At 30.7% G+C, this 12,352-nt stretch overlaps 1 long non-coding RNA gene across 1 annotated transcript; it reads right to left on the bottom strand.

The window, feature by feature from the left end:
* Positions 1–10,480: 10,480 nt before the first annotated feature.
* On the bottom strand, positions 10,481–11,274 carry LOC133829450 (uncharacterized). Its single transcript, XR_009891789.1, has 3 exons — positions 10,967–11,274; positions 10,837–10,889; positions 10,481–10,637 (listed from the first exon to the last, which is right to left on the bottom strand). It is a non-coding gene; the product is annotated as an uncharacterized LOC133829450 (long non-coding RNA).
* Between the last annotated feature and the right edge of the window lie 1,078 nt (positions 11,275–12,352).

Genomic DNA, 12,352 nt, shown 5'->3' with positions numbered 1-12,352 from the left:
TTCGCAGCCTGCCCCAAAATAGATTCGTAATCAAACCCTTCCAATGTTCTTAGACCGAAACCATCGTTGCTGAACCGGTCGGAGCTAGCTGGTCTCACGCAGGGAAGAAGAAAGCTTGGCCGCACACAAGGAAGAGGAGAAGAAGAGCTGGCCTCCGGTGTCGTCGTTCGCCTCCGGTGTCGTGTGAGGGCTTGGGCCCGCGTGGTCGAAGCTTCGATGAGTCTGGTGGGAGAAAGAGATCCGAGAGAGAGGAGATAGAATGATGAGGAAAAAGGAGAATGAAGGATCAGGTCTCACAAATGAAAAAAAAAAAAAAAAAAGCTAAGTGTGGCGGTGGAATTATTACCGCCCTTTTTTGATAAAGTGGCCCAATATATTAATCTAGCATAACACTTTTTTTTTTTATTAGTATTATATTTGTGTGTTATAGAAATGGGTATTTGGTGTAGTGTTCATTAATCAAACCTTATGATAAAATTAATATTTTTAAACTATAGGTTAAACTTATAAAATTCATAATTATCTCTACGAGTTTCTAACTAAATCTCAGCTTTGACCAATATCCACAAAAACTAAAAATTAATTTTAAGACAAGATATTTATCCAAAAATAAATTTTAGTTGATTTAAAATGAACTTTATCTTAAAATCTATCAATTTTAAATAATTATCTTATAATAAGATAATAATTAAACTCTCCCATATAATAATCCAAACATTATTAATATTTATTTTAACATAAGGTTTTTCAAATAAAAACTACATAGTTAATTAATTAATTCACAATTAATCTATTGCCCATAATTATCATATAATTATTTCTTTGCCCTAGAAAATTAATTCCTTTGCAATTAATTCCTTCTCTCTATAAATGTTTCTTCTGACATCCTTACCCTTGACAGTGTAGAATAGAGGCGACCTAGGGACCATGGATCTATAATACAAAGCTCCAATAAACCAGACTATTAATTAAACTCTTTAATTCAATAAAATTATTTATTAACTCCATGATTACTTCACTATAAATATGGAATTACACTCTAAGTATTTATAGAATTATTTATATAGAGTTTTCTCTTGTAGTCCATTGATATAATCAATAAATGTAGTTTTGTCCTCCATTTTACCCTTCTAATTACCTTTTGTTCCTAAGTACCATTAATTCACTAGCGAATAGTTAATCTATAATAAAAATATAGATTTGAGCTCAATAACTATTCAGTTCCAGAACCAACCCCTAAGGGAACCAATATTCGATCCGTTAGGAAATCATGGATTCCATTATTGTAAAATAATGTTCCCATCTATCAATGATATTGAATCTCCAAAATAAAAGTCACTAGCCTTATTATATCAAGAGACATTAACGAATGAATCAAAAGATCCAATAAACAAAAATAGGAGTTCATGATCACTTGGGATTTTGACTGATCTATAAATGATCATCTATTATGATAAGAATTAAATCTTTATGGAAAACAGTAGGTTTATAAAGATAGTTAATTCATATCGGTACAGTCATATATAATCCCTATTATATACAACATATTTACCATAATGTCTATCCACATCAGTGATTAGAATCATGCTTAGTAAACTGCACTAGCAATCATCTATTAAATATTCCATACTTTATTATAATACTGGCTATTTTGTTCATTGTATATGATCGTATTTCTGTCGTAATATAAGATCATATCCTCATAAATTAATATGGAATTTTCTTGATATTTATACAAATTATTCAAACAATATTTATAACATTCAAATATAATTAAATTGTACTTTTATTTAAATCAATAAAATATATTTTTACATGCTTTTGGGACATAAATCCTAACAACAGTTTCTTGAACTATTATTATAATTACAATTATTGGGATTATAATTACTCAAATTATATTTAATTAATGATTAATTAGTTTCTATAAACTAAATTTTCACTCCAACTAAGTTGTTCAAAAATTTACATTTCTTTAAATGAAAATAAAATTATTAATCTTATTAGTGATTTCTTAAACCAATATTTGATTTCAATAAATCAAATATTTTTCATTAAGAAATAAAAACAAATAATTTTGTTTCATAAATAATGTATTTGACAAATTTAATAGTCAAATGTTCCCACTAATAAAAGGGTAAGTACCATTTGGTACCTGTATTTTTGCAAAGTATTATTTTGGCACCCCCAATATGAATAATTCTTAACTGGTATCCTATAAATGTAAAATCAATTGAAAATGGTACATTCTTCTCAAATTTGGTCAACATATTTTTTATAATGGCAATAGTGCCCTCCGTATTTCATTTTAATTTATTATTGTTATTTCTAAATAAATTAAATTTTGTTTTTAAATAATAAAAGAAAAAATTAATTAATAAAAAATACATTTGATAAAAAAAACTAATTTTTTATTCTTTTCTTTCTCCCCTGATATAATCGCTCTCCCTATTTCTTCTTCTTCTTCACCTTCGACAAGCTACCACTCCATCCCCCCCCCCCCCCCCCCAATAACCAAACTCTGATTTGTATGCTGACGATTTAGGACATTGCGACAATTTATTTTGGCAGGGATGAAGCTACATTTTCCTGAGCTTGCTATAAAGAGAATCACAGGCTTGCGACAAGGAGGATCACCATGGGCATGCGACGAAGCTACTTATTCTTGGGCTTGAGCGAAATGGAGATGCGACGATAGAGATCTGCGTTATCAGATTTGTGTTCTCAGATCTCTCTCGACGGGGACCCAACAACAACCGAGCCTCAAATGAGCGCTCTCGCACTTCAAGCGGCCACTAGATCCTCTAATCCACATTGGCAATGCTTAAGAAGATTTGGCGATAAAATTTATGTTGATTTTGGATCCTTGAGTTCTGTTATTGAAGTTGGTGGTGGTTGGGCTCCTAATTATCTAGGTTTCTCCATGTTCTATGCTCAAAGTCATGGGTTTTGGTTTACAAATTTTTTATGATGCTTCTAAGTGTCAAAGAGAAGATGTGTTGGTACTAGATAAATGGTGAGATGAATGAACTGCAAAAATATGGGCTTGAAGGTGATCAGAGTTGGGGAAGAAAGAGAGAATTAGATTGAAAAAAGAAAAAGAAAAAAGTGTGGGTTTGTGTTCTTAATATTTTTGGTTAAATCTTTGTGTTACTTTGCTATAAATCTAGGATTTTGTTATTGATAATTGTTTTGATCTGTCTAGTGCAAATATTGATGATTATGAGTTTTGATCTTTCTAGTGCACAGATCAATTTTCTAGGTATAGGAAGAATGAAGAGAGAGAGAAAAATAAAGTTTATTAATTTATTTTGTTTTAATTAAAATATTTTTTAATAATTTTTATAACTTTAAAAAAAAATTCACTTAATCTATTAATACTGAGGTCAATCTGGTCATTGTGAAAATTTTGTTGACCAAATTCGATCAAAAGGTATTTTTTTAATTGATTATATAATTACAAGGTACTAGTTAAGAATTATTCGTATTAGAGGGTATCAAAATGATACTTTACAAAATTATAGGGTACTAAATAGCTAAATTCCCATAATAAAATTAAGAAAAGTGAACAATTCACTTTCTTAATTTTGAATTAAGACATTGTCTTGTTTCCCAAAATGAATAATTAACAATTTATTTAATAATAAATTAATTAATTAAAATTTTTAATTAATATAGTTAATTTTCAAAATTTTGAAATTAATTAATAATAAGACAATTAATTAATTCAAAATTGAATTTGGTAACTATTATAACTTCCCTCGTTTTAACAAGGAGAATATTCTCTTTCTTTTTCTCAAACAAAAAGATTGAGTCATTCAACTAACAACCCAAATATTTCTCACTAATATCATAATATTAAATCTTATAATATTCATTTATTGAAATTAAATAACTATTCTTATTAATTAAATAATATAAATAAAACTCCTTATTGTTGCACAAAAAAAACTCATGGCAACAACTTAACAAACTCAGAACTGGGATGGGGCACTGCGGTGCAGTGCAAGTAGCGCCGCAACGCTCAGTGCCACGACTGAACTTGGAATAGCATTAGCGTCGCGATGCTAGGGAGTCAGTACAAGAAAAAATGCTTTTAATAACACCAAAAATGTGTTATCAAAACATACCATAACACTTTTTGATGTGTTAAGACCGACTATGTTATCATAGGACAGGGTACTTTACATAACACTTTATCATTGTTATACAGATGTGTTATTATACTGTCAACGATAACACACTTTCTGTGTTATTTTAATAAATAGATAAGTGTTTAATTATATTATTTATAGTCGATTATATAACACATTTCAATACTTATAAATTTGTGTTATACTACACTTTAGTATAACACATTATTTGTATTATATAATGAAGTTTGCGTAACAAAATTCTTTACATAAAAAGTGTTATTGTAATAGATATTATAACACAATTTTCGTATTATTTTAATATTTCGATCATTTTAAATTCTCATTATATATTCATTTATATAACACTAATTTATTCTATTATATTTTAATTTTTTTATATAATTAAAATTAACTTTCTAATATATACTAGCATCATCAAATGAACTTAATTTTCAAATAACAAAAAGTAAAAACATTCAACATTGTATTAACAATCCACAAATTAGTTTAAAACATTCAACATTGTATTAACAATCCACAAATTAGTTTAAAACATTCAACATTCTTTTCAACAACAAAATATTCTTTAAGTATTCAAGTAGTCTTAAATATTCAACATATTGAAAAGTTACTACTTTCAGCACAAAATATTCTACAGCTGCCCAACACAAAGCCTTCAAAATTAAGTATCCTTTTCTCCTCCAATTGATGGGGAAAGAGACATTTTTCTCCTGCAATAGCATATAAAAGGTAAGGTATATGCTTAAAAAAATTAATTAATATGAATCAAATAATAAAATTGTATACAATATAAGACCTAAGCAAGCAATACCAGGTGAACATACTTCAAAATTCAAAATACGGCTATCACACAGTGAATAGATACATATTATACAGTAAACAAACATTAACATTTTCGGGTTAAAGGGGACTCAATTTCACCCTAAAGACATCTCTGGTTCAGGTGCTTAATTACTAAGATAGCATGTTAAAAGTTTGGGAGATTTGAGTTACAAAAGCATTTAGAATGATACTATTATTTCTAGGGTAGATCCATCGAATCTCATATCTCATTTAAAGGAGAGGTGTAATAGAATATGGAGCGCAAACAGGTACTAAACTCTAGACCTTAAGTTATTTGGGCACTAACAAGTAATTACAAAACAATGATACATATTCGCAGAGGATGTTATTTCAAAAAGATGGATTTGGCACAGTTATTTTGTGTTAAAAATCAGTCTTTTTGACCCTATATAGGATAGACCAGACCCTAGCTCCTTAAAAAAATTTCTAATCAAGTTTACATATCTATAAGTGATGATCTCCAATGAAGAACATCTCATTTAGTCAAAGACATGCCTAAGATACAAGTTTGAACCTTGTCTTTTTAAAGTATAGGAGATAAATGAAGCTAGAATAGTTTAATTCTCTGATACCATATTATGAAAGAAAATGAAATTGTATTGAATTGAATGAATACAGAATACAAGTGGCACCAATATATACATGCCACAAAGAAGAATCAAGAAAAGTAAGATACAGTTCTATACTTAAATAAACTATCTGTTTCAACTAATTTAGGCATATAAGGTCCAGTACTAAGCTCAAAATTACTCTCAATAACTTAACTAAATTAACTGATTTAACTAAATTATATATATAAGGTCTAGTGCTAAGATTAAAGTATGTACTATACTTACTAATGGTGACTATGGTGACTTTGTATTGTACAGGCATTACAGTCTCAGACCCTAAATGAAACTCTAAAAGCTCCAAGCCAGAGTATAAACAGTCAACTAGAAAAAATTGAAGAAAGACATTTTCCCAAGTTAACAGTTAGAAAAATAATATTATTACATACCAGCCAGTTATCCATGAAGCAAATGGTGACCATTTTGGGCCAGCAAGCTTGGTACTCCAATAGTAGAGACCCCCAGAAGTAGAATCAGATGAGAAGCTAGATAATAAAAATCAAACACAAAATAAGACAAAAAATCTTTCAGATCAAACCACTATATTCACACAAACATATAGAAAAACATAAACAAAATAAAAGAGAGAATTGGTAACTAACAGCTAGCTGGGCATAATTGTGATTAAATTAGCTTTTAGCCAACTAGTACAAGCATCCCTTAGGTGCCTAAACTCACAACCAGTTAAGTCTATCAATCTCACAGTGTCTATACATGCAATTTATGCCATGAAATACTCCTAAATAGACGAGACAACAACAAGCTAATAACAATATATATACCAAATGTGTCATTAAATAGAAATTCTTATTTCTTCAAAGTAATCAGACTATAGACAATCACTAGGCACAAAGATGTACATATATATTTATAGAAGCTAAACCCACAAAGGATAAGAAATTAAATTAAAAGCAAGAGAACAAGCGTAATTAAATTATAGCCCCTGCCAACTGCCTCAATTCATTTAGCATCAAATGCAACTTCAACATTTGACTTTCATAACCCAAACTTAAAATACATAATTAGTATTTGGTAATTCTACAAAACCAACCAAAAGCAAATTAAAAAAATTTATTTAATTAATACATAAATTTCAATGTGTTCTTGTGAGTATTGATTATTTGGTATGATGCATGTGTTGATACGTTCCCCACTAAAGTTATATACTATAGCTAATAGAGATTTTCAATAGCTTTTCTTCAAAGTTTTAACTTTTTTTTCCTACTTTCTAACGTAGAAAACATATATCTAATTAAAAACACACACACATATATATCTAACCAAAAACATATATACATATAATTTATTTGATCTTTTTTATTATAATTACATCGATCATAGAAAATACAGTAAGCAATGCATAGTTTTTTGTTGTTTAAGTGACAATTACTTCACTTTGTTGTAGTGATTATCTACACTTCATTGTTAAATTATTTAGTTTTAAAAAAAAAAATGCATATCTAGTATCACACACAGAAACCAACATTTAATTCAAAACTCAACCATTTGTTTTTCCTCAATAACCAAAAGCTCATCATGTGGAAATCCATAACAGACAAAAAGCTAGAAATCCTAAGTAGCTAACCATGGCCAATAGGCCCAATACCAATATAATAACAGTACTTACCAATTTAAAATCAAATCCCAAATCCAAATGATAATTTAGATTCTTTGAGAATTATCATCAAACGCCTGGTATGCAACATTTTTGTATGCAACTTTGACTCTTTTATCTATGAAAGAGAGCTAAGTAAAACCTCCATATATATCACCTAGAATCTTAATCAACAAGAATGTGCAGATTTTTTTATAAAATAAATAGGGCTTATAATCAATAACCAACACTACTACAAAAACATCATTTTAGGACACTTTTTTAGGGCACTCACATATATGCGAGTCCTAAAAACAGCTTCTGGACTTTTTAGGACTCGCAATATCTTTTAGGACTCGCGAGTCCTAAAAGAATCTTTTTAGGACACTCAATGTGAGTCCTAAAAACTTATGTGTCTCCCAAAAATTTGAATTTTAAAAAATTACAAATTCCCTCCAATCTCCTGGACTTTTTAGGACTCGCGTTAAGAGTCCTTAAAGAATTTATTTTAGGACTCGCGACTAATGCGTGTCCTAAAAACAAATTAAAGTTTTATAAATAACTAAATTAAAAAAAAAAAAAAAAAAACCCACACTTATCAGCCCCCTCTTCTTTCTCTCTCCTCTCTCTCTCTCTTTCCTTCACTCTCACCTGAAAGTTTGCCGAGCCCGACCGCCACCTTCCCCGCTGCCACCAACAACACGCATCGGCTAGGGAGCTTCAGAGGCCACCGAAGCTTCGACCCCCGCAAGCTCGAGCCCTCATGCGCCACCTAAGATGGACAACAGAGAAGATCGGTTTTGGGTTTTCCTAAAGTTTCTGACGAGATTCCGACCACCTTGGGTCGTTGTGAGTCGAGCCACCACCACCATCGTACTCAACACTTTCATGCGAGCAAAACCCAACCAAGGATCGGGTTAGAAGTCGTCGGATTTCATTTTTGGTGTTCGTCGGAATCTATGGAGTCTGAAACTTTTTACCTCCAATCCGGCCACCACATTCCGTTCCACGAAGAACCACCACCACCACGACGTTCCCTGAGCCTTAGGCTTCGAAAGCCAATCATTTTTTTCTCGAACCACCGTCGCGGGTGGTGGCGCCGCCGCTGTTGCCGGAGCTCCGGCGGCAGCTTTGGCTACCAATTCATTTTTTAAAAATTAATAATAAAACTTTTTAGGACTCGCATTGCGATTCCTAAAAACATTCTTTTAGGACTCGCACATTCTTGCGAGTCCTAAAAAACTCCAATTTTTTAAGGTTCTCAAATAGAGGACTCGCGCCCCGCGAGTCTGAAAAACCCTTTTTTGTAGTAGTGAAAAACAGAGTGTTAGTGGCACCACACATATGAGAACATAATTTATAAGCAAGAATGTTTCATGCACCTTTAAACAAAAATACAAATTTCAAGCCATGCTAAGTCAAGCTAATTTCAGCAGCAAAAAAATAGTCAAGCTAATCAATAAGTACTATTATAGCTAATAAAATATATACAATATAAGCAATGCATGCCAATAGAAATCTCTTGATTGCATAGATACAAAAACAACATTAAATAATCCAAAAGGTTAAGTTGATATACAATAAGGTAGTATGTACTACTTAACAATACCAAACAATGTAATTAAAGTTCCTATTAATTGCTACGTTGAGTTAACAATTTTGACTAATTCTATATAAATATATCTTGCATTATACACAAAGCCATGCCCTAAAGTTGCTAAGACTAATAAGTATTAGTTGACTTTGAATAATTACCAGCCAAACTAAAAGCAAACACCCCTTAATTTTTTGTTCTTGGCAAACACATAAAGAAGAAGAAAGCAATGTATCCTAGTGGAATGCAGTCTTACAACTCCATTTTGAAGTAATGACTCAGGACAAATAATGATACAAAGAACAGTGCTCATTTGCATTAATTAATTCCTTGATATAGCAAAACCAACCTGACAGTTAGATAATCCAAACAAGACATCAAATAGAAAATTTGACTTAAGCAAAAAAAATATATCATCAATTGACAAAGCTCTAATGTGTCATCATTTGCACATCATAGTGAGCTCATGAAGAATGATTTTGATGGCATTCTTGTTTTGAAGAATGCTTTTGATAATCATTTCTCCATCACTTTCACAACACTGGTTATGCATGACTGATGTACAGGCATAATGGTATAGTTGGAGTTAGATTCAGGTTTTAAAAAATCATTGATGCATATGTCAAATATTGCAGAAAATGGAGATGCATTAAATCAATCCAATACAATACCCAATACCATTATTACATAAATTACAGACAGATGTACAAAAGGTGGTTAAGTTAACTGGAGAATGAGATGAAGGCCCAAGAAAAAGAATATACATGATAATCCCCCAATCTTTTACATTCAAAAGCCAAACTTTCTTTTATCCTGCAACATTAACTCCATTCTCAAATAAAAGAGAAAAAAAGAACACTAAGAAAAAATAGAGAATGTATTGATAATTTAACTTATGGTATAAGGAATCTGATCGCCATACCATTATAACAACATTTATAAAACAAAAAGTCCTTCATAGCCATAGATTTGTCATAAATCATACACACATCTTACACTAATCAAACTTAAAAAATCCATCCTCATTATTTACAAATCAACCATTTAATCATATATGGCAGACTAAGTAAAATTAAACAAAAACCTAAATCTTCTACATCTTACAATCAAATAATAATTTAAACTTATCAGTAGAAACTCACCTAGCATGAATAATCTTCCACTTGTTTTCTTTGGCCGAGAAATAATTGTATGCGATTGAACATGCTATTTTGCTTAGCCAAAGAGATTCTCTTTTTTTTTTTTTTGCAAAATAAAAAATAATTAAAATTAAAAATTATCATCTGCACACATCCAAACAAAAACCCAAAGAAGGAATTAAATAGATCCATTGAAAGGAATTATGCGAACTAATAAAATTTTCCTTAGCTTCAAATTTATATATATATAGAAGCTAAACCCACAAAATATAAGAAATTGAATTAAAAGAAATGAAACAAGCATAATTTTGTGCATTCATCTTAAATAATAGAATAGAAAGAGATATTACCCACAGTACGAAGCCCTTGCCAACTGCCTCAATTCATCTAGCAAATGCAAGTATTGATTTTCATAACCCAAACCAAAACAGCACAATTAGTATTTAAGAATTCTACAAAAACCAACTAAAAGCAAATTAAAAAATGCCTTTAATTTATACATAAATTACAACGAGATCTTCCATTGCATGATAATGAAATCTAAAGACAAATTGTACCAAATAAATTGTCTGCATTTGTAAGAAAAAAATAAAATATATAAAGATATTGCGTGAGACTAGAAAAAAAAAATTGGGTTACCTTAATAGCCTTAACTGGAAGCTTCAACTACAAATCAACATGATCCAAAGATGACCTATTGACCTGAAGCTTTTGCATAGTGAGGAAAAGGTACAAAAATCACATCTAATGATAGAGAGATATCAAATATTTAAATATTTAGAGAGACCCAAAAGTGGTCGCTCCTCTCTTCTTATTTTTTAAGTTCAAAGCAATTAAATGATATATCGGTATGAAGAGATAAATAAAATAAAAATGAAACAGAGAGAAGAAAAAACATTACCTTGTTGCTTACTTTCTGACCAAACAGAGAGAAGCAAGACCATTTCTCCAAATCTTAGAACATAGGGATAAATAAGAAGAAATTGAGATAGATATAAAGAAAAGAGATAGAGAAATTGAAGATACACTACCTTAGTAGAACAGTTCTAAGGCTTGGGAATGCTCAGAGGCATGTGGAGCCAAAATCGATTAGCAATATGTTCCAAAGAAGGCCAATATAATGTGTACTTAGGATTTTCTAATATAAAATAGCTTATAATGTGTCTAACCAGAGAGAAATGTAATGAGACAAGGATAAAGTGTTGGGTCTATCCAATCATTGAGGCTTGAAGATGGAGGCTGCATCCGAGAGAAGTGGTGGTGTTAAAGGTTCAATCTTTACCAAAAAAAATTAGCTAGGGTTAGGGAGAATATAGAGGGCCAGCAGGAAGAAAAAAGAAGGGGGTATGTAAGAGGGAAAATAATATAACAAACATAATTTCATTTACCGCTTTTTTTTTCTTTTGCTGCGTTTTAATTTAATTTGTTTGGCTTACCTCATTTTTTTTATACATATATGATAATACTTTTTCAATAGTATTATAATGATGTGTTATTGAAAAAGGTTTTTGGTGTAGTGAGTGTACGTTGCAGCGCTTAAAGTCGTAGATGCCCTTTTTTACCAAAAAAAATTAAATAAAACAATTTTGGTGCTATTCAATCTGATTAAACAACATCTCATTCAAAAGCATAGCTAAAATTATAAAACAATAAATTTAATGAATTACATAGATCCTATACCCAACAAAACAATATAGGTGTACATTGAATCTAATTCAAAAATTAAGAACTCAAAAACAAAGAGAACCATATAATTAACAATCAATCTCATTCAACACATCCATTCAACATATTCAAAATATAATAGAAATAAGAACATCCCTTAAGCCCACTCATAAAACATGTGCTCTACGTGTTCATATATTCAAAATAAACATAGATCAAACTCAAATTTCCTATGGTAAGATTAACTCCTAGCAGCTGCTAATTCCACTTAGAGCTTCAATTCCCCTTTTCAGTCAAAATATCTTGAAAAAGTGCTCCTAGCTTTGGGTGGTTTCTTTGTGTGTTGTGTTTTGGTGAGTTTGAAGAATAACTAGAATGAAGGAAAATGGGCAAGAACGTGTAAGAGAATGACCTAGCAACCTTTGCCCATTTTTCACTAATTATTAGGTCAAATGACCCTTTTACCCCTATTGAGATTTCGATCATGTGATTGACAGTGTAGCAGAAGCATGTGATAACATTTAAATGCAATAATAACAATTATTAAAGCACGAGATCAAATCACTCTAGGAACCATAACTAGACTGGGATCTTTATTATGCGACATGAATTTGAATAAAAAGAAAAATACAAACACCTTTTAGTAGATGTAGAACACGTGTAGATCAAATAATGTCTTAGCCTCCTAGCCCACCATCTTCCATACTATGGCTTGCACAAAAAGAAGGAGACTAGTGGATGTCTACGGTATT

Source organism: Humulus lupulus, chromosome 4, assembly GCF_963169125.1.
Source record: "Humulus lupulus chromosome 4, drHumLupu1.1, whole genome shotgun sequence".
Classification (NCBI taxonomy): Eukaryota; Viridiplantae; Streptophyta; class Magnoliopsida; order Rosales; family Cannabaceae; genus Humulus; species Humulus lupulus.
This window is presented reverse-complemented; position numbering and strand designations above follow the sequence as displayed.